This window comes from Podarcis erhardii (assembly GCF_964252035.2).
Source record: "Podarcis erhardii genome assembly, chromosome: 6".
In the NCBI taxonomy this organism is placed as follows: Eukaryota; Metazoa; Chordata; class Lepidosauria; order Squamata; family Lacertidae; genus Podarcis; species Podarcis erhardii.
Window position 1 is genome coordinate 58,062,487 of NC_138510.1, and position 21,792 is coordinate 58,084,278.

At 40.8% G+C, this 21,792-nt stretch overlaps 2 protein-coding genes across 9 annotated transcripts in view; one reads left to right on the top strand and one right to left on the bottom strand.

The window, feature by feature from the left end:
• Positions 1-11,797, top strand: part of LOC309344499 (doublesex- and mab-3-related transcription factor 2-like) — a 75,588-nt gene extending 63,791 nt beyond the window's left edge. The window contains exon 5 of one of the 5 annotated variants that reach the window (XM_081866918.1): positions 11,756-11,797. The gene's annotated coding sequence lies outside the window, so the exon portion shown is untranslated. Of the gene's footprint in view, positions 1-727; positions 1,670-4,305; positions 4,463-7,201; positions 7,267-11,755 lie in introns of those variants that run through there. The other 4 variants (XM_081866922.1, XM_081866927.1, XM_081866923.1 and 1 more) reach the window with 4 other exon arrangements.
• Positions 1-21,792, bottom strand: part of GLIS1 (GLIS family zinc finger 1) — a 197,116-nt gene that overhangs the window by 41,524 nt on the left and 133,800 nt on the right. The window lies entirely within an intron of this gene.

Sequence of the window (21,792 nt, forward strand, 5' to 3'; positions counted from 1 at the left end):
CTAAAAATGTGGCAGCTGCTATTAAAATTAAGCATTGGGACGGGCTACCTGGTGGAACCGTCTTTCTTTTAGAGTGCTATAAAAATGCCCAACGAGCTTCTGTTGGTGGTTTTCTAATGCAGTATGTACTCCCACAGAGAGAGCAATTTGAATGTATTAGGAGTGCCAGTGTTTGTATAATTAGCTGTCTAATCTCCAGACCATTGCCCAGGCGCTAGACCTGTACTGTACTTTGCAGAACAGAAGTTTTTGGCAATTAAGCAGTAGTAGAGGTTCCTGACTTGGGTGGGAGAGCTGAGGAACAAATGTGCATCTCAAAAAATCTCCTTCAGAGACAGATTGGCTGTGTTCTTTTGCCCTTATGGGAAATACATTGGGTAGCAATACAATAAAACAAATATAAAAAATGAACAGACTCTTATTGTTTCTGAGCAACTAATGGCACAGGGATTAAAACTGTATGAATACATATAATTTTTTTTAAGTGTGGAATTATCTCTAGCTGTCACAATGTTTGAAAGCAATTTTATGTTCTTTGTAAGTAAACCTCCAGGCAAAAAAGTTATGACTTCTTGTTTCAAATTTGGTAGGGCCAGGAGATAAAAGTGCTTTGTAGGCCACATCTGGCTCAAGGATTACCAGTTGGCAATCTCTGGGCTAGATTATCCACTTTGTTGTTTCCAGCTCTAAGATTTGATGACAGCCATTTTGCTGCTGTTTCCTTTAGGGTAACTAATTATGCAGTGCACGGGCATCATTTTTCCCTAGCTGCTGAACATGTTGCTGGCTCTGGCACAATTCCATTGAAAACAATGCAGCAACACACCAGAGGATCAGAGGAAAGCCATGAAATACAGATGCTGCAGAGAAGCCCCTCTGACGTAGGTGTTCCAACCCCAAGATCCATGCAGCCTGTTCTGGATTTTCTGCCTTTGGCACATGCTGTAGGAACATTTCCAAGACTTTCTGGGCAATCATTTGGAATGGAAATGAAAGATAAGTTTTTAAGGACTGCAGTTCTTGAACTTAATTCTACATTCTGCCTAGTGTAGGTAATTCCTCCCCCCCCCCTCTTTTTTGTTCCATTTTGAACAGTACATTTTCAGTGTAGGCTGTTTCTTTCTTTTAAAAAAACCCATTAATTAGAATTTATATACCACTTAAATTAAAAATATATCTAAAAACGGTCTATGTAAAACAATTTAAAATAATTTTTAAATATACAAATGAAATCACTAGAAACAAGAATGCATAACTTGTTTACCTCCAGGTAGGCTGGCCGAAACCAAAATGTTTTTTTAGCAGGTATCTGGAATAGCACAACAAGGATGGCTGCCTAACGTTAATAAGCAGGGGCAGTTTCAGACCATTGCTGCTGCCACACTGAAAGCTCAGCTCCTTGCAGTTATGGAGTGAACATTGTATAGTGCTTGCAAGAGTGCAAGTTCCATAGATCAAAGTAGTCAAGCAGAGAGCAAGGCAATCTCTCAAGGAAACTGCTCCCAAGGTGTTAAGGGCTTTATATGCTAATAGTAAGACCTTGGACTTGGCCCAGTAGCAAATGAGCAGCCAGTACAGATCTTTGAGTAGAGGTGTAATATGCTGGTAGAATCTCACTCTGGTCAGGAATCATGTTGCAGCATTCTGCACTAAGTGGAGCTTCTCGAACAACCGCAAGAGACGCTTCAGAGAGAGTGCACTTCAATAATCCCATATTGAAGTTACCAGTGCCTGAACTACAGCTATTCTGGTCTGCGAATGGATGCAGCTATTGCATCAGTTGAAGCTACTGGAAGGCAGTCATAGCACAAAGGTCACATGGGCCTCTGGATCCAGAATTGTGTGTCTACTCTTTCAGAAGGAGTGAAATCCCACTCTGGGCTATTTCTTGGACACAAGATTGGTTACCCACAGAGCCTCCATCTAGACGGGATTCAAACTCAATTTATTTATTTTATTTATTTCTTAAAATTTATACACCACTTGATTGTAAAAACACACCCACCCTAAAAGTAATTTACAAAGAGAATAAAACTATAAAATTATCAGTAAAAATAATACTGCCTTCATCCAGACCACCACTGCAACCATTATGGAACCTGCATAGCCTCTTCTAATCACTTATTATGGAGAATTAACAACAAGCATAATTCCCAACATTCCTCTCCGGACACTGGACCCATCCCATGGAATTGATCTAGGAGTATACTATGATAGTGTCAACAGACATAGACAGGTCAAGAAGAAGGAACAAGATCACACTCCCTTTGTCCTGTTCTGAATAAAGGTCACCCATCAGGATGACCAGGCCTAAACCCAAACTGGAAGGGGTCTAGGTAATCAGTATCATTTTAAATAAACAGTATTATTCAAGAAAGCTTGCAGATGTCCTGCCATGACCCTCTACCCTACCTTCCCAAAGCAGAATTAAAATTTGAACTATATGGCTGGGGAAACCCAGCCAGATGGGCGGGGTATAAATATTATTATTATTATTATTATTATTATTAATAATAATAATAATAATTTGGAGTATAGGTAATTTCTACAGCCCACAGACACTAAGATTGAGAAAAAAATATCTAAATCAAGTTTGAGGTGGGATATTGAATAGAAAGTTATTGCTTTCCTAAATAACAGCAGCAACTGAAGGAGGCAGGAGGGGATGAAATGCAATCCTTCCCTTTATTACATCTTGTTTACAGTGTGTTCCCTGATCAGTCTTAAGCTGCTGTTTCAGTGCCATTTGTTTTGATTAGCTCATTCTTTCTTAGAAATAATGTCATCATATCATCAGTCAGTCAGATTTAGTTGATATCAACTCTGTGAGCCTATCATGAATCAACATGACACCACATAGACAATCAGGTTTAACTGTGTGATGATGTCATTGAGGGCAAACATAACTATTTCAGAGTGTGGGCAAATGTTTCCAACCTTTACCTAGAATGCAAGGTGCTCTTAAAACCTTTGGTGAAAATGTCATCCTCTTTTCAGTGCAGCCCTACTTAAAACCATTCACAGAATCTAAAATAGTGCTGAAATCTGGGTATTTTTAGCTCCTTCCAAATTATTTACCATGGAAATTATTGGTCATTTTCATACATTATATGATATGTCTACAAGGAGTTGCTATATAGTTTCTAAAGAGCAGGAGGAATATAAGAACTACTTGGTCAACTTAGAAGGCTTCTAGCCATATCTCCCAGACATCTGGTATTAATCTGTCATTCTTTCATCTCACCCCCTTACACATTTTTCTCAAGATTGACACCTGGGATAATAGTAACAATCTTTTGCGTCTGCAAAAAACAGCTGTAAATGGAGTTATTCTTTTTTAAAAAAAATCAAAGCTTGAATAAACATATTTTCACTTCTATGACATAATGTACACATATTTAGGAATGGCCACACTTCACAAATACATTGCGTGGCACTGCATGCAATAACAGTGAACACAATGCCAACATAGCTTTTTATACATTAGCCTTGCATCCAAAAAAAACTTTTACTACTGTATACAATAGTTCTGCTCCTCCTAGGGTACAATTCCACATGTTAACTTTTTGCAGATGCAAAAAGCACTTGCATGTTATAATATATATGAAAACATGACAATATGCAGCATAGACCAAGGCTCACCAAGCCACTTACAGTAATCTGGCTGTAACCTGGCAAAATTGGGCAATCTCTTCTGCAGTCATCAAGGTGCTTGGCATTCTCCCTCTGCCAGGGCACCAATGCTAGGAAGTCAGACCTCTGAACACTGATATTGTACCAGAAAATGGGAAGAAATTACCCCCTGAGGACGTAAGCAATTTGAATCTCCACTGCAGTGCTGGGCTGAGTCGAAAGGGGAAGCACTCAATGTGGAGTACTGAGATTGCTTAGCACTTTAGCAGGAAGAAGGTCTGCACCGTGACCAGACCCTTTTGATTCCTCCTTCCCCCATTCTCAAGGAGCCTTTTGTCTGTGTGCTCTGAGTATGTGTGTGCAAAAATGCATGTGCTGTATATGTGCTCTGATATGTGTAGCCATGATGAAACCCCTGGGTGGTTTGAGTGGGTGACAATTTGGCTCTGGGGCCAAAACAGGTCAGCCACCCTAGACTATGGTACGTATATAAAAACTGAATACCTATGAAACTGGTGATCCATTTCCATAGTGGGCTGGGGTTTTCATACCAAATTCAAACCATCAATTCACAGGCTAAATTGACCAGAGCTCTTAAATCTGAAAAATATAACGTATAAAACACCCTTCAACAAAATAGCTTATTAATTTTTTTTCTCTTCCAACTCCAAGGATCCTCCAGTGGTTCCCTCATTGTGAGAAGTGAAGTTACAGGGAACCAGACAAAGGGCCTTCTTGATAGTAGCGCCCGCACTGTGGAACGCCCTACCATCAGATGTCAAAGAGATAAATAATTATACGACCTTCCGTAGACACCTGAAGGCAGACCTGTGTGACAACGTTCTGTTGTGTTTTTGTATATTCTGTTGGAAACCACCCAGAGTGGCTGGGGCAGCCAAGTCAGATGGATGGGGTACAAATTACTACTACTACTACTACTACTACTACATTTCTTTTTAACAATCCCAAAACTGAAAAAGTGTTTGGGAATGAAGGGGGAAGGGTGGGGGACAACTGCCATCAGATAGGTCCTCTACTCATTAGCAGAAATAGCATGAAATATATTTTGTGGGATATAGGTTTTTAAGCAGATGTTGGGTTGCTGTCTGCCATGTATGATCTAGTTGAGATTCCTGCATTGTGGGGGGTTAGACTAGATGACTCTTGGGATTCCCTTCCAACTCGACAATTATATGATTCTATGACAACATGCCTCTTTAAAAACTTGACATGCCGTGCACTTCCTAATAAATCCTATTACTAGAAGCAAAATTATACCAAAATGCTTCTAAGGACATACCATTATGCCTGCCACAATCATCTGTATATGATACATCATCATTGCTCAAACGCATTTTTCTTTGCTTCCATACCACATCATAAATGCATGTTGTGGGAATGAGAGCATAAGCCAATATATTATCAAACGTTGACTGCTTTCCTAAGGGTACTTAATCACAGTCATGACTAGAATAGCTGTCAGTTGTTGGGAACGGGAAGAAACCAACTAGAAACCAAACAGTTTGTGCCGTAAGGTGGAGCAATAACTGACATTTTCATCGGAAATGAGTTATGACTGTAAGAGAGAAGGCTTCACAGTGGCGGTGTTGTAAATAGAGTCAGTGTGCCATTAGAGAAAGCTCATTAATACACACCTCTGCTTTCGGCTGCAAGATCAGTTAAACAAGCTACCTTTTATTTATAGACCTACAAGGGAAACACCAGGTCATATTGGCTGTTGACATCTCAGACAGCTTACAGATGGAAAACCTGAAATGTTTCATTCCCAAAACATTTATGGCTATCAATAGGAAGTCTTCTGTCTGCTCAAAATATCTAAGCTGTTTCTGAGCACTATGAAATGTTTTTTCTTCTTCCAAAGCAATTGCAAAACTTCCAATACACAATAAATATTAAAGGGCTAGGGTCTGCACATTCTACTCCTCATACATACAGGAAAATATGTGCATGAATAGTATTCAAAAGATTTTTAAATATATATACACCACTGGTTCAAATGCTAGAATTTCTTTTTTTAAAGGACATGAGCCCCCCCCCCCAAGTCTGCAAACATAGTATGTATGCATGTTAATAAACTTTCACAGGACTCAACAGGCAGCTCATGTGGCTCAGATGTTTGAAAGACTATGTTGAAAGTCTGGAACAAAATACAAGTATGGCTTGGAAACCCTCTATATCACCTAAGCCTTTGGATACATTTGTAAACTGCAAATTACAGAACAGCTTATTAATGACTGACTATCCAGTCTCCTGTAGACTTTTAATTCTTGTAATAAAACAACACAGCATATGTTTGTTTGCTTGATATTACTAATTTCAACTAGATGCACCCAAATCCCTTTTTCTCCTATTTAGCCATGGCAACAAAATGGTGACAAAAGCAAGATCCAGCACCCTGTAACAGAGGCAAAGGAATCAAGTGCTGGTCCATATCTGGCCCCTCACTCCAGCTGGATGAGTCCAGGACCAGGGTGGGCATGAAGTCTTTGTGGCTCCAAACAAGGGTTAATATAGAACTAAGAAATCTGCCCTACAGAGTTCTGTGGATTTGAGGTGCCCATTATGACTCAAGCCAGTGCATTCAAGTTACAAGAAAGGAGATTCCTACTAAACATCAGAAAGAACTTTCTGACACTGAGCTGTTCAACAGTGGAACAGAGTCCCACGGGAAGTGGTGGACTCTCTTTCCTTGGAGATTTTTAAGCAGAGGTTTAATGGTCACCTGTTATGTATGATCTAGTTGATCATATCCCTGCACTGCAGGGGGTTGGACTAGATGACCCTCAGGGTCCCTTCCAACTACAATTCTATTATTCAAGAGCAATGCATTGCTATCTAAACTGCGAGACTTACTGTAAAATAAGAGGCATCTGGAAACCCTATTGAACACTGAAGTTCATCTAATCATCTGCTTAATCCCCTTCCACATTTTTTTTCTCTGTTTGCCAAGGGAAAAGTTACTTTATTGTGGTATTCTCTTCTGATGTGGTAACTTTGATAGTATAACCAGGTAAACACCATACTTCTATGAATGCTGCCTTTGGCATCTCTATAACTGCTCATGGAAGTATTTGTAAGAATGACCGCTCCCCACTTAAAACGGGCAGCGCCCTTTGCGTGGACGCGTGCAGCCCTGGATCTAGAGTGGCCCCATCAGCATAGGCTTTGCCTTCCCTCAGGTGGGATACCTGGAGGTCCCCGCCTACCCCAGTGAGTTGTCCAATCCCACCTGGGGGAAGCGTTGCCAGGGAAACCAGGCCAGGTAGGGGGAGGGATTACCTGCCCACACAATAGAGAGTGGATCTTAATTGGTAATCCTATAACTGCTCATGGAAGTATTTGTAAGAATGGGCCCTTAAAAAGTCATGTCTCCATTGTTACAAAAGTTTTGACACAAAACTTGGTAGAAGACTTACCAGCATGAATCAAAGGCTCTGCTTAAGATACAGGAACAGAATGGACTTATAAGTGTACACAAAGCTAACTTGCATTTGCACATTTGCTTGTCTCAGTTCTGTATACTCTAACTGAAAATAGTTCTACCAAGATTCTTTTCCAGCTCTGCTACCTGAGATCCGTGAACCATAGACACACCTTTGAACCTGGGACTTCATCAAAACAATGCACATGTTCCACCACTCAGGTATGCCTCCCTTCTTGTGCAAGGAAAGTATGGACCTTCTACAAGGAAAATATCCAGCACATGCTCCTTTTAAAAGAACTTAACAGTTCTGAAATCTCTTCCCACCTCCTTCCCATTAATTTAAATCTGATTTGATTAAGAAAAGTTTCCAAAGTATTGTAACCGATATACCAAAGGCAAAATAAAGACAACAAAGGGAATAGAAAAAGAATAAAAATGGGCTGATTAGCATAGCACAACATCTTAAAAGGCCAAAATACCACATGTGTGGCATGTTACAAAAGAAAATTAAAATAAAGGAAAAGAATATCCAGAGAACCATGAAGTCCCAAAACATCTGGAGTTTTATTGCAGCAAGCAAGAGGAAAACCTAATTGAAAAAGGGCTGCTGCAATACTTTCTTATACAAGGAAACTTGACAGAACTGAAGAAAGGGGCAAATGAAAGCAAACCAAGAGGGAAAGAGTAAGATGACCAATATATCCCAGTATATGAAACTGGTGCATGCCACTTGGCTGGGTTAGCTGCACTACAAAATTCAAAGAAATGCATATTTTGAAGCCTGTGTTTCAGTTTTGGAAGGTATGAATTTGGTAAGTTAGCTTTTAAATGCAAACTCATTCTAATTTAAATAGAAATGTGTGTAAAGAGAAATAAAGCTGGGATGCATATAAGGTGTTGGCACCTTTTGGGAAGAAAGGGAGGAATATAAACATGACAAAAAATTAAATGAGTGTGGACACAGATATGATTTCCGCATAAATTTGAACAGGAGGTCAGGCAAACTCCTCCTGTAATGGGTTTTACATTTGCAATATTCTTAAAATGTCTATGCTATTCAATATGTTTTTCTGGAAAATACTGAACTGAAGAAGTTCAATAATTTTCTGCCTCTATACAGTGTCTTTCTGTGAATTTGATTCCACAGGTGTCAGACAAGGTTTAATGGTTTTCTTCAAAATAGAATCTGTTTTATGCAAGTAGCTGTGTTTACATTCCTGTCTCCACTGCCTTCTTCAAAGGCCCCATTTCTTCCCATACACTATTCTCCATTCATTTCTCTGTGCAAAAGGGACTTTGCCATTTCTGAAATAATAAAATCTGTATCCTCTGGAGAAATAGCAAAAAAAGCGTACCTACACAATGTCGAATACTGGATGAAACTTCTGTAGAATGGCATATGGGAAACAATTGCTTCAGTCCAAATGTCCTATTGAGCAAGTGGGGAGCACTTCTGTTTTTTCCCTCTTCCATCTTATAGCCCACCAAAAATTCTCCAGAGATTTTGGGCCCTTTGAAGGCCTTCTAGAACTGCTTTTCAAGGGACATGGAAATGCCCCCCTCCCCCATATGATTACAAGGTCATTTTGTTTCCACAGCAGAACCTATGGATTCTTATCTTCATCTCAGAACTCTCAGTTCGTCAGTGTAGCTATACTTTTTTTCTTTTTCGAAACAGAATAATTCTTCAAAGGGTCACGCAGTACTGGCAAGCAATTCTTACTCTGGAACAGGGCCTGTCTTAACATTATTACAGTGTTGCTTTTTAGCACCTATTCTCCAACTACATCTATTCATTTTTAACTGCAATTTTTCCTAGGGTCCATCTACACTATACATTTAAGGCAGTACCACACCACTTTAAACAGTCATGGCTCTTCCACCCCCCCCCACAAAGGATCATGGGAGCTGTAGTTCATTAATTGGGCTGTGAGTTGTTAAAAGACCCCTATTCCTCTCAGAGAGCTGCAATTCACAGAATTGTTTCAATAGTAATGCCTATTCCTAGGGAACTCTGAATATTTCTGCCTGTCATAGAAAGCAGAAAGTGATGAAGAACAGCTTTTTAATAAATGTGGGAGGAACTACAAGAGGGTTTGGAGATACTGAGGACATGGCAGCATAAAGAAGTTATATTCAGTTCTGAATAGATGTCATAAAGATAAAGTAAAAATACATTGCCAATGAAAACCGAACTGAAGTTCTCCTCCATAGCTTGTGGTAGAGCAATGAGAGGTGGTTACCACCAAATGTTCAAGTCCTGTTGTTGTCAATCCCAGCTGTCTCTCACCACATGTTGCTTAAAAATGGCCTGTCTGCAGCGAGCAACTACCGCTTGACCAAGCTACTTTGACATGACATGCAAATTTCCCCAACGTTCCTCCACGTTCCCTTGAGCTGTTGGAAAGGACTATAAAAATTAATCACATATTAAGTACTTGCAAATGTTATGAGCTGGATCCATATCACTCATCGCAGTATGACCTGATCAGGTGGCTTCCCAATGACACCCATGACCTATGGTTCCCTATAAAGGATAACAGTGAAACTCGGGAGCAGTGTTGAGGAAACTCATATGTCTCATGTGAGCACTTGTAAATATGTGCCCCCCCCCAAAAAAAAAAGATGCAGAAAAACAGATGCCTCTTTTGCAGGTGAAAACATTTTGAGAACTTATGGGACAGGTTTCAGCACAGCATTAAACAATTTCAGAATCATGCTGACTGTCTACACAGTGAAAGGGAGAAAGGGCAGCTCTCCTGGATGTTGTTCCTCAGCTTCCTACAGTCCCACAAGTCCATGGTGATTTCTTGTGATGAACTGCATTACATGTGTGCCACATTTCCAAAGAGCAGAGCCAGATGACATTCTTGGAATTTTTCAGAAATGGTGTTTCTAGGTATAGTAACGCCTGTACAATATGTTCAAATGTGGCAGGTTTCACATTGGAAGCATCTCACATTTCGTACGCAGCTCTAAAAATATCTGCTTAATTGCAAAGTTTTCCAAGATCATATTAGAGAAAAACTGGAAATGTAACCCAACGGAAATAGGTTTTAAATTGAAATGTTGAACATCAGCCCAGAAATGACAAAAAAAATTAGTGTGCTTTTTTCTGGCCCTTCTTTCCCCATGTCTTAAGTGTTCACAATGTACTATGCTTTTTTTATATGAAAAGAGTGAACTTACATTATTGTCATATATGATTATGTAATATTTGGTGAGGGGGAATCATTGACGTTTTCATGGTCCTTTTACCTCTATTCCACAACCTAGCAGCAAACCACAATCACTTCTATATCTTCTATGAAGGCTTTTGCAACAGAAAGTGCTTCAGACTTGCATACAAGATGCTTTTGACATGTGCATTTAATCTAACCAGTTTAAGAAACGTCCCGTGTCCACCACTAAAGAACTAAAAATGTAAATTGAAAAAAATTATATCCATATGATTAAGTAAAAGCCTTAAAGAGAACCATGTTGTTAAGTGCTTCATTGAGAAGAAATAAAATGCAGTAAAATAGAAGCTCTTTTGGAATAAATCACCCATGCACATACTTTCTATGCAAAAATTGCAGCGTTTGGCTCTGTAGGAACATCTGGAACAAATTAGCATGATGTTAAGAATAATGTCAAATTAAAACATTTAGTTATGGCTTCTAAAATTAAATATAAAACTCAGAGACTGACGTTGAACTGGATACCTTAACTCATTTTTTCAACAGAAATCGACTTTTTGTCCTGATTTGTTCACAATACTTTTAAGTGTATTTATAAGGGCAACAGCTTTAATATTAAGTATTATCGCTGTGTGTAACTCTGGGAATCTTGCAAACGAATGAGTTATTGAAATTATGATTGTCAAAGTTTCAGATAAGCCAAAGTACCCTGGATATAAGTAATGACATGCATGCATATATGAACTGAGTCAGAGCTGGAACTGGATGAAATCCAAACCATAAAGGTAATTGATATAGATTACCCAAGATAATTGTTTACTCACTACTACATTAATGACTCTACTTTCTGGCTTTATTTGAGAAGAAAAACTTAAGTTTAAGCAACCCTGACAAAGCTAGCTCTTGGATTACATCCTCACCTTATAAAAATGTTCAGTAAGCTGGGAAGTCCCTGATTCAGATACACATACACATAACCCAAATCATTAGGCAAGCCTCAATCATTCTCTCAGCTTCAAACCCCCATTTATATGGGATAATGGTCTGGAGAGTCTGCAACTGAGCTGTGATCCAAGGCACATGATACAGCAACCTTGCTGAAGCTAAGTGGGTATTGGTCTGGTCAGTGCCTGGGTTAGGAGACTGGCAATAAGTCTTCCCCCACTCCCATTAGTGGTATCTGGTATGCTGTATATTCATGAAGCATAACAGTCATTGGAGGGAATCAATGGAGGACTCTGCCATTTTTTCCTTCTTCCACTTGTCAGGGATTGCTACTGGAAGATCAGCATGGGTGGGATGGTAGGAATTTTGGGTATCAGTTGAAGGAATAGTTGGTGGATTTGGCTGAGGTACAGGAGGTTTGGATTGGAAGGGGTAGAAAGAAAAGAATTCTCCAGTGGTCTGTGAATCAGACCTGGAAAAGTACTAAGCATTTGTCATTCACTTCATATTGGAAGTGATCATTACAAATCCCCAGAACTTTCTATCTCCATAGATCTGCCCCTCCCAACTGTCCTGTGGAAAGGAAGAAGAGAGCAAAGGCAACATCAAGGCCTGCTTCAATTGGACTGTCTCCTCAATGACCCTCATAGAGCCAATGGCCCTCTGGAATGGATGCCAGCTCCTGCTCCTATGGGACTGGCTTTTTTGAGCACATGACTTGGTGTATCTGCTGTGTTTAGCCACTCTGAGAACTCTAGTTGAAAAGTGAGCTATAACCAGAGCATTGGGAAGTGGCAGGCGAGGCTGGACAGGGAAGAGGGGATAAGCAAAAACCACCTCCCTTCCTCCAGTAAGAGTCTCCACTGCATAGCCTTTTCCTCAAATTGATGGAACCCTTCCATTCATTGAACGGACACTGGATCCAAGGCATTTTTAATTGCGCAATTGCTCTCTGGTGACAGATGTTGAAAAACACCTCTAACAAGGGACAATGCTGGGCAGGGTTTTATGGCTTTATTGTATCTCAAGTATTGCAAAATTATGCCCTTAACGTGCTGTGCAACTTAAACCACATTAAACTTCCAAAGCTTAGTTGCACTCCAGTTGTTGTTTTTTTAATTGGCTTCATCATTGTCTACAATACTTTTGAGAAATGTAGGAAGAGCAGTTTTGATTGTTGTTGTTTTGAAAAGAACAGATGCCTTAGAGGGTTTAATTTGCTTAGTCATAATGGCCATTTACATGACCACAATGGGCTCTTTGTAAAGAGAAACAAAACCTTCACATAATTCAGCAAGTAATTATGATACTTCCCATCCGCTATTATCAATATTCTTCAAAAAACAACACACACCCAAACATTTTATGCCCCTCCGTCCTTTCCCACAAAGCCAAAAACTAAGCTTTCCTATTGCCAAACTCGTCCAGCTGCAGCATACGTTTGCTTAAAGACATGCAGTCGATGTTCCACAGCAAGAATGATACATAATACACAGAGGTCACTCTGTCCTATTCTTCTTCATGATGAAACCTCAACATCAGGTCCCTGTGCCAAGGCAATCACTTTATTTAACTATCAATGATTTCATTTGAATGATGCAATCCCAGTTAAATGTTAGCATCACTGCTGAACATGAAACGTCAAGTTTTTCTTCTAACAATGTGGCCTCTCCAGAATTAAATCATGCATTTTCTGGAGAAGAGGACTGAGATGTGCAAAAATGGTTTCCTTACAAACATGCATAATGTAGGTGTCTGAACCGGCAAGACAGAGACAAAGAAAAAGAGTTCTAAGTATCCTAAATAAATCCTTTCCCCTGGATACAATGTGTTGGGCAGCTATCCAAATAAAGAAAGGAAACTGAGGGCAAAATAAAGGTAGAAAAAGTATAGTGATTAGACTCACTATAGTGACTCAGATTCACGTCTCCAATAAGTCATAAAGCATTCTAGGTAAACTTTCTATCAGTCCAATCTACCTCACAGGGTTGTTAAGAGGATAAAATAGGGGATAAAGTGTTGTTATATAAAACAATAAATAAATAAAAGTTTCAACTGGAAAGATGCTCAAGTGCTAATATTATAAGCACCGATATAGGTTTATAAGAGAGCTAGCAAGAAAACAGCTTAACATTTGGACTAATACGTCAACTTATATTGTTCTACAGATCAGTCTTAAAGAAGAGGTCAAAAGGAAGCAAATACCTGCAATGTGGAACCTCAAACCTGGTTTAGAAATGAAATCTAGAAACATGGTTGGTGGGTGGGTGGAATATGCATCGTACACTTGTCTGTCCATTGGTGTGAAATGTGCATGCATGCACCCACAAGTTGAATACTGATAACTTTTTTAAAAATTCACCATAACTTAAAAACAACAACAAAAAACCCAACCATAACTAATCCATAATTTTCCCTCAGAATGTACCATGACAAAATCACAGCCCTTAAACAAGAGTGCAGCCTGCAGGCACTTCGGGTTAAAGAAAACCAAGGAGAACAAAAGCTAAGAGGACAAATACAACCACAAAGGATTCTGCTATCAGATTGCAGCATTCTTCTCTGAGCATTCACTCCCAAAAGCCACATGCCTCAAACTAGTGTGGAAAATGGGTGTACAAAAAATAGTTCATCATATATGGGCAGAGTGTGAGCTTTTGTGTTGTATGTCTTGCGCACCACTAAAAAGGAAGGTCTCTTAGGAAAACAGGGCAAGGACCATCTGCATTTCTGCTTAATGTTACTACTATCAGTGATGAGCTAAGATCTGAAGTAGTGAGCCCCCATGAACCCGGAGTATTAAGCTCTACGCCCGTGATTTTCTCATCAGAGAATCATAGGGTCATTTAATCCAATCCCCTGTGATGTAGGAATCACAACAAAAGAATGGATGTCTTTTTATTGACTTACTATGGAGCCATCTTCCAGATAAGCTGGAGAGAGAAGTTGCAAAACTGAAGAGAGAGAGAAACCACCACCACTTGCGTTATCCCAAATCTTGGGGCCATGGCTGAGGAAGCCCTGTCCCTTGCGCCCACCAGCCTAGACTCCTTTCCTGGTGGGACACAGAAGCAGGGCAGGTAATAGAAAAAAGGAAAAACACTCCAGCTAAAATATTTTTCAATATGGCTTTGTCCAGTACGTGGATTCTTCTTTGCAGCATCATGTGAATACACAAGGGTGTATGCAGGAACCTTCATGTACTCAACCAGTGATTAGCAACAATGACTAATTTACTGGTGTAGACCCAACCTCTGGACACCAGTATTGTTACAGCTGTCCTGGACAGTGCTGGGGTGAAGCAGAATGGTTAAGAGGCAGATGCACCAGGGGGAGCACTGGATTGGCTCCATTGGTTCATCTGTGTAGACCAAACTCACTACCACCCTATCCTACTCCAGCTCCTATCCAGTAAGCTGGACCAATGCTGGTGTTGGGAAGGTAGCTCTGCAGGTCTGCCTCACTCCTACTGCCAATTGGGTCTGAGTTAGAACAGTGTCTGAGTTAGGAAAGTGAAGAAAGATAAAGAGTGGTATTCAATCATGTTTTACCGAAACTAGACCCATTAAAATTAACGAACATGACTAGGATAGGTCCATTAATTTCACCAAGTCTACTCTGAATAAAACTTGGTCGAATTCTACCCAAAGTAAATTTAAAAGGGATGAAAATTTATAAAAATTTGGAAAAAAATATTTACAGTGGTACCTTAGGTTACATACGCTTCAAGTTACATACACTTCAGGTTACAGACTCCACTAACCTAGAAATATTACCTTGGGTTAAGAACTTTGTTTCAGGATGAGAACAGAAATCATGCTCTGGCAGCCGCATTAACTAAAGTGGTGCTTCAGGTTAAGAACAGTTTCAGGTTAAGAACGGACCTGCAGACTGAATTAAGTACTTAACCTGAGGTACCACTGTATTCAAATATTTACAACCCACACTTTCACAGGAAAATGTGCTGTACAACATAGAAACACACTACTACTATAATGACAGCTGTAAAAATATCAATTGCATATTGGTTGGTTAAAAAAAATACTCAGGTTTCAAAGGCCTGGCTAAAGTCACCTCTGCTCTTGTATATGCTTTGCAAAATGCAGCATGGGCAAAGAGTCTCTAAAAATAGAAGCTATTTGAAATAACCCCATCTTGATTTTGAAAGGCAAAAAGAACATTTCACAGTCATTCTAGCCCTGCTGTGATGGGAGAGTGTAATGATACTTCACAACTGATCAGAAAGGTCTCAGGGTCATGTAGGATGACATGTGGAATCAAAATTCTGTCTGAATTAAATAACCTCCACCTTACTCCGGAGTAAACGGAGTTATTCTACAGAATGAATGCTCACTGTCATACAACAAAGCTGAATGAATGCTCAATAAAGACCAGATATAACTTCCACAAAAGCTTTGTGCAAGCAAATCAAGATGAATACTCTATAAATAGGTCATCTGGAGGAGCAATGAAAGTCTAGAAATCCGTCATTCATCGTAGCAGAAACAATACTGAAGCTTCATCATCTGATTCAGTATATGGCACACAGTAGCTTCTTATGTTCTTAACAAAACTCATTGGGAAAACTCAAAACTCAATGGGAAAATTGGAAGGCAGCTGGTTAATAAATCTGCCTTGCAGCAATTGGTTCTATCTTAACTGAGCCTAGATAGTTCAGTTGGTTAAAGTGTGGTGCTGATAACACCAAGGTTGCATTTTCGATTGCCGTATGGGACAGCTGCATATTTCTGCATTGCAGGGGGTTGGATTAGAATCAATCGCGATTGAATGGTCAATCGTGGAGGTGCCCCCGGTTGATCGGTGGCATCAGGTTTAGTGATTGCCTTAATGTTAAGAGGTAAAGGGACCCCTGACCATTAGGTCCAGTCGTGACCGACTCTGGAGTTGCGGTGCTCATCTCACTTTATTGGCCGAGGGAGCCAGCGTACAGCTTCCAGGTCATGTGGCCAGCATAACTAAGCTGCTTCTGGCGAACCAGAACAGCGCACGGAAATACCGTTTACCTTCCCGCCAGAGCGGTACCTATTTATCTACTTGCACTTTGACGTGCTTTCAAGCTGCTAGGTTGGCAGGAGCAGGGACTAAGCAACGGGAGCTCACTCTGTGGCGGGGATTCAAACCGGCGACCTTCTGATCAGCAAGTCCTAGGTTCTGTGGTTTAACCCACAGCGCCACCCGTGTCGCCTTAATGTTAACCCTCCCCTTAAAAAAGCTCAACAACTCCTGGCAATGACAATGATCATTGTCAGTATTTTTATACTGTGAGTAGATTACAGATCACAGTCTCTTGGGAGTTGGACATGCATGGATTAGATGATTCTCATTCAAGCTGAATATATGTCAGGAGCTTGTACTTTTAATTGTTATGCAGAAAAGAAGATTTTAGAAGCCTGTTCTCTCATAGCTGGTGTGGTCTAGTGGTTCAAGTGTTGGACTATGACTGGGGAGTCTGGGGTTCTAGGCTTCAGCCATAACACGGTTGTTGTGAGGACGGAAAATGGGGAGAGGAAGAACCACGTGCGCCAACCAGAGCTCCTTGCAGGAAAAATGGGATATAAATGAATAAATAAATACAATATAACTGTAATTGAGGGAGAAGCTGCATCTACTGAAAATCTTGTGTGTGTGCTATGGACACAAAAGAGTTCTACCTTGGGTTAATGCATTCAACCTAATGGTTGTCATTTCAGTTGACTCAACTATTGCTAAGTAGGTAGGTAGCTGACCTTCCTAGGAAAAATAATTATTTGTTCCAGGTATATACTGGTAAAACAGAGCCCCTCACACAACATGGAAGAAATAATTTTCCAGAAAATGAAAAATACCTCAAAATTAATACAAATATTAATTGTACCTACAATCAGGAATGTTGTTTATATTGTCCACTCTGGAGAACAAAAGCCCACACCAGTGCTTATATTATTTTTGGAAGGGAGCTAGGAGGAATAACAAACCCACTTCAGACAGAAATTTTCTTGCAGCAATCCAGTTAAACACATGCTCACCAGGCAGTGCTCAGACACACATAATTCTGCATAGATAAGTGGTGATAGCTGTGATTGGCTGTTTGGGAAGAGAGTGGATGGTTTAAATTCAACCCCCTGATATCTTTCCAAAGAACTCATTAATGCTCTTTCCAATTATATGTTTGCAATTCCAGGTGTGCAGCTAAATCTAGCCAAGAACTACGTACACAGCACCTGTTTGCATGCATGGTCCTTCAGTCAGGGATATGAACATGGAATCCAGCACCTGCATGTGTATGTTCCCTATCTATATGAATACAGTCCACAGATTATATATGACGATAGCCACTAGAATTTGCTTTGCAAGTCTAGCCAGAAAAAAGAAATGTTTCCAGCACATACAATGTTGACACAGATGTCCCAGATGTAAGCCCACTCTGATTATTTATCTGATCATCTAAATACAACTACAAACAAACAAATAAACATTGGAGCTATCTCTTTGCCAGGCCTACATGGCTAGCTTCAAATAATATGCCTTCTACATTTGAAGCGAGGAATAGGAACCAGAGAAAAAGGTCAAAAGGCTGATTGCTGGCCACTCAGCCCCATTCTTTAACGCCTGACAGTGTCTGTGTCCTTGTAAAATCAGGGAAGTGACCTTAGAGGCAATATAATAACTAAGATCATAAATAAGATAATGGAAACATTAATTTAGCACAATAAAGAAATGTCACCACGACCCAATTTTTGCTGTTGGCTACAGTTCAACAGCTGGTAATTTAGCAGTGAAGGAGCTCATTGCTGTGTATCTGTGATCTGTCAGAAACAGTTCCCAGTAGAAACATACAGTGCTGCAGTTTCTTTGATCTGCTATTGTGTATGAAGCGCTCTGTTTTCTTGGTTACCAGGGGAACAGCAAACTTTAAAAGTTTCTACTATTTAGCCAATGTACTGAATGGATTAAGTCATGCAGGTTAATTTAAATAAATGTTTCCCGAAATGTTAAATTCTGAAGAGTTTCAGTGTGCCAAGGGTGACTCCTGGCATTCAACTATGCACCATCATCCATCTTATGCTCATGTGATTCTTCCCCCAGCAGCAGACCTTTCATTAGGGAACTGACAATTCTTAGTCCATCTATGCACTGCCTTCTCCAGGTTCATTTCACAGAAGGCAAGACAGGCCTAGAACTGGTAACCTTCAGATGTTGATGAAGTACAACTTCCATAATGCTCTATCACTGACCATGCTGGCTGGAGCTGATGGGAACTACAGCTCACAGATTGGGTCACAATTTGAGGGTCACAGATTGGCCCTTCCTAGGCTATTACTCCCTAGTGATGCAATAGGGCAGAGGAACCTGGGCCCTCCATATGTTGTTAGACTACAACTCCTATCATCCCTGGCCATTGGCTATGGTGGCTGGGGATGTGAGACAGAGTCCAACATCCTCTGGAAGGCCACAGATTCCTCCCGCCTGTACCATCATGAACCATAACTTGCACAATGACTAACCAGCTTATATTTTAAACATTCAAAGGAGTGCTTTGTGCATATTTATCCAGTCACGCAAAATCAAGCGTAACTAAGCTTTCCCCTCACAGGGACACAGGGAAAAGAATCCAACCACCCTGATAAGAACTATCATTTTAGATAGTGTCATAATGAGCAGAAGAGTAAGATTGCCAAACATTAATATTGCAAACATGAAGATGCCCTTGTTAAAAACAAGCACTCATCCAACTTTCCTAAGTTCAAGCTCATATGCAGATAAAACAGGAGGCTGGTGCACAAAAGATAAGTGCAGGAGATGTGATTCTGTTCCAGTGTGAAGCATTTCCAATTACAGTGCTTTTTAGACTAATACAATACATGCCATTGTTTTTTCCATTTCCAAATTGTGTTGTTCCATACAAAAGGAATTAAAGTGATAAAGGAAACATGAAGACTGTTCCCAGATGCTGCTGTAAAGTCAGATTTTTCAAACGGTATGTTAAAAGCTTAGGTCTGGCCACCATTCCTAGGGCTTCAAATTCCTCCCCTTTAGTTGCCTCAAATTTATGCTTTCAATTAAATACTAAACATCTTACTTGGTTGTTTCAATGGAATCAAAATAGATACGTAGGTAATAAGTAGCACAGAACTAGGGGTGACAGATATGGTTGCATGCTCAGAATAGCTTTAACAAGAGTGGATACAAAAGGAGCATATTTATTCATTTATGCTATGGAAGAGAGATTGCTAAGTAATAGTGTTTCAAGTAACAGCTAACAACACAGAAGAGACAATTTTATAATGAAACCTGGATATACCTGGATTGCATATCAGGTTAGGCGACAGTTAAATAAACCTTAGTTAATAAACCCTGATTTAGCATTACATCTGAGCCCAGTACAGTGCCTTAACTATGGGCTTGTTCATAAAATAAATCAAGGTTTGTTGCTGATCCACTGACTATGGTTTAACTTTAACTGTGAAGGCAGGCATCTTCTCAACTATGCATAGCTGTCAAGTGTCCCTTATTTGAAGGGACAGCCCCTTACTCCAGCGCCATGTCCCGCTGCTGTCCCTTTTTGATGGATGTCCCTTAAATGATGTCTCTTAAATTTCAAAGGAAGCAGCTCCTCTCCCTCCCTCCCTCCCTCCCTGCCAGCCAGGGAGGAGGGAGGTTCCAACTGTGTTGCTTGGCTGTGTTGCTCACCCAACAAGAAGTCTAAGAACGACTGGGGAGTGGAGCTTGCATGCCTAGTGTGTGGCTAGTTAATGCAAGCTGAGGGGTTTTTTGAATGCTGGACGCCATTTTGTTGCACGTGCTGCTGCAAACTTTGCAGTGCAAAGCCAGGCCGGGGAGCCATCTTAAGTTGAGGCTGCATAGGCCTTGTGGTGCATGTGATTCAGATTCTATTCAGTTGAACCTCTGGTTACAAAGTTGGTTGGGCAGTGTTCTCGAAGCTACCAGCATGAGTTTGACCAGACTGCAGGAGGACAGGAAGACTGGAGTGCCTGGAACAGGTGAGGCTGCAGGTCCCTTATTTTGGCTGCTGGTCCCTTATTTTCAAGGCTGCTGATCCCTTATTTTCAAATCTGTAAGTTGACAGCTATGCAACTATGGCTTAACTGTGATTTGTTTTCTCCCCCAAATGAAATCTGCAAAACAACAGGGACACTAGGCAAGAGCAGTTGGAAAACAAAGCTACTCTCAGCACTCAGCTCTGCTCACTAAAGCTTTTCCTGAAGTTGGCATCGCTGCTAACTGTGCTTGGTAAGGACTGCTTACCAGCTGCAGGGGAACTTTGGTTTGGATGCCCAGGCTCATATAACATATGACATCTCACATCGCCTTGGATGACATCTCACATCGCAGTGGTAGGCCTGCTGGATGCTCAGATCATTCAGTTAAGAGAAAATGGTCAGGGAACCAGGAAAGTCATCAACCTAAACTTTACTGCAGCAGCGGACCTTCAGGTGCTGCATGCAGCACACCCACTGATGAAAGTTTTGTGGTCAGAACTGCTAGAAAGGCAGAACCCACGGAGTCCATATGAGCCGCCTGTGCACAGAAGAAAATGAGCAGGGGGGTGCAGCACACAGTGTTGCAACGTGGGGGGGGGTATCGAATTTGATAATGGGGCCCTGTATAGACCCAATGAGCTAAAATTGTTGCCAACGGTCACCAAGGTTTGATTGTTGGGCATTCACAACTGCATTAGGGATTGGATGCAGATGTGAGCAATTTGGTAGTGAGTCGGCATGAAGGGGCTGACTTGGGTGGTGGATAAGGGTCTGGGTTCATTCCTTGGTCAAGGTGGTTGTGGGGGGATCGGGAGCCCCACGCCCCAGTCCAAGGAATCAAGGTATCCCGTTAAAGGGATCCAGGGAGAGGTGTCTCTGTCCAGAAGTCCAGACAGGGGCTTATGAGCCATAGCACTCCCAAAATAGTGGCCTCCGAGGTGTAACCCCAATTTGATGTATGTCAAGGGCAATACTTAACCCTGGTTAACCCTGCTAAATAATCAACCAGCAGCAGGCTGATTAATTCAGGATACAGACCCAATACCTGTGCCAAAACCTGCTGACATTTGTAATCAATAAAGTTGTGGTCTGTTGTATCCCAATATGGTTGTACTGTACTCATTGCAACTTCACCATATCTTTGCTCCACTACCTGCGGCTTCACTGCACCTGGACACGCTATATATTTCCCTGCTAACATTAAGGGTTGTGTGGGCTGTGGAGTAAAAACCCTTGAGGATAATACAGACAGCATTCACCACAACATTCACCCTATACCTAAACCCTTTTACAGTGTGTAAGGTGCAAGGGCTGTTGAGGAGAGTAGCAAGTGAAGAGGGCAGGAACTGGTGCTGAGGAGCATGAAGGGTGTGGAAAGGGTGGTCCCTACCAAGCCGGAGGCTGTAGTTTAAAGATAACAGTGGTCTCTGCAGAGACCCTTGCAGGCTTCTTGAAATATGCAATTACATTTTTACTTTTCTGCCCCACAAAGGGCATTGCTTAAAGCTACATGAGGCAAGAATGTCTCCTTAAGTAAATTTAAACAAACAAACAAAAAAGGAATGAAGGAACAAAGGGAATAACAACT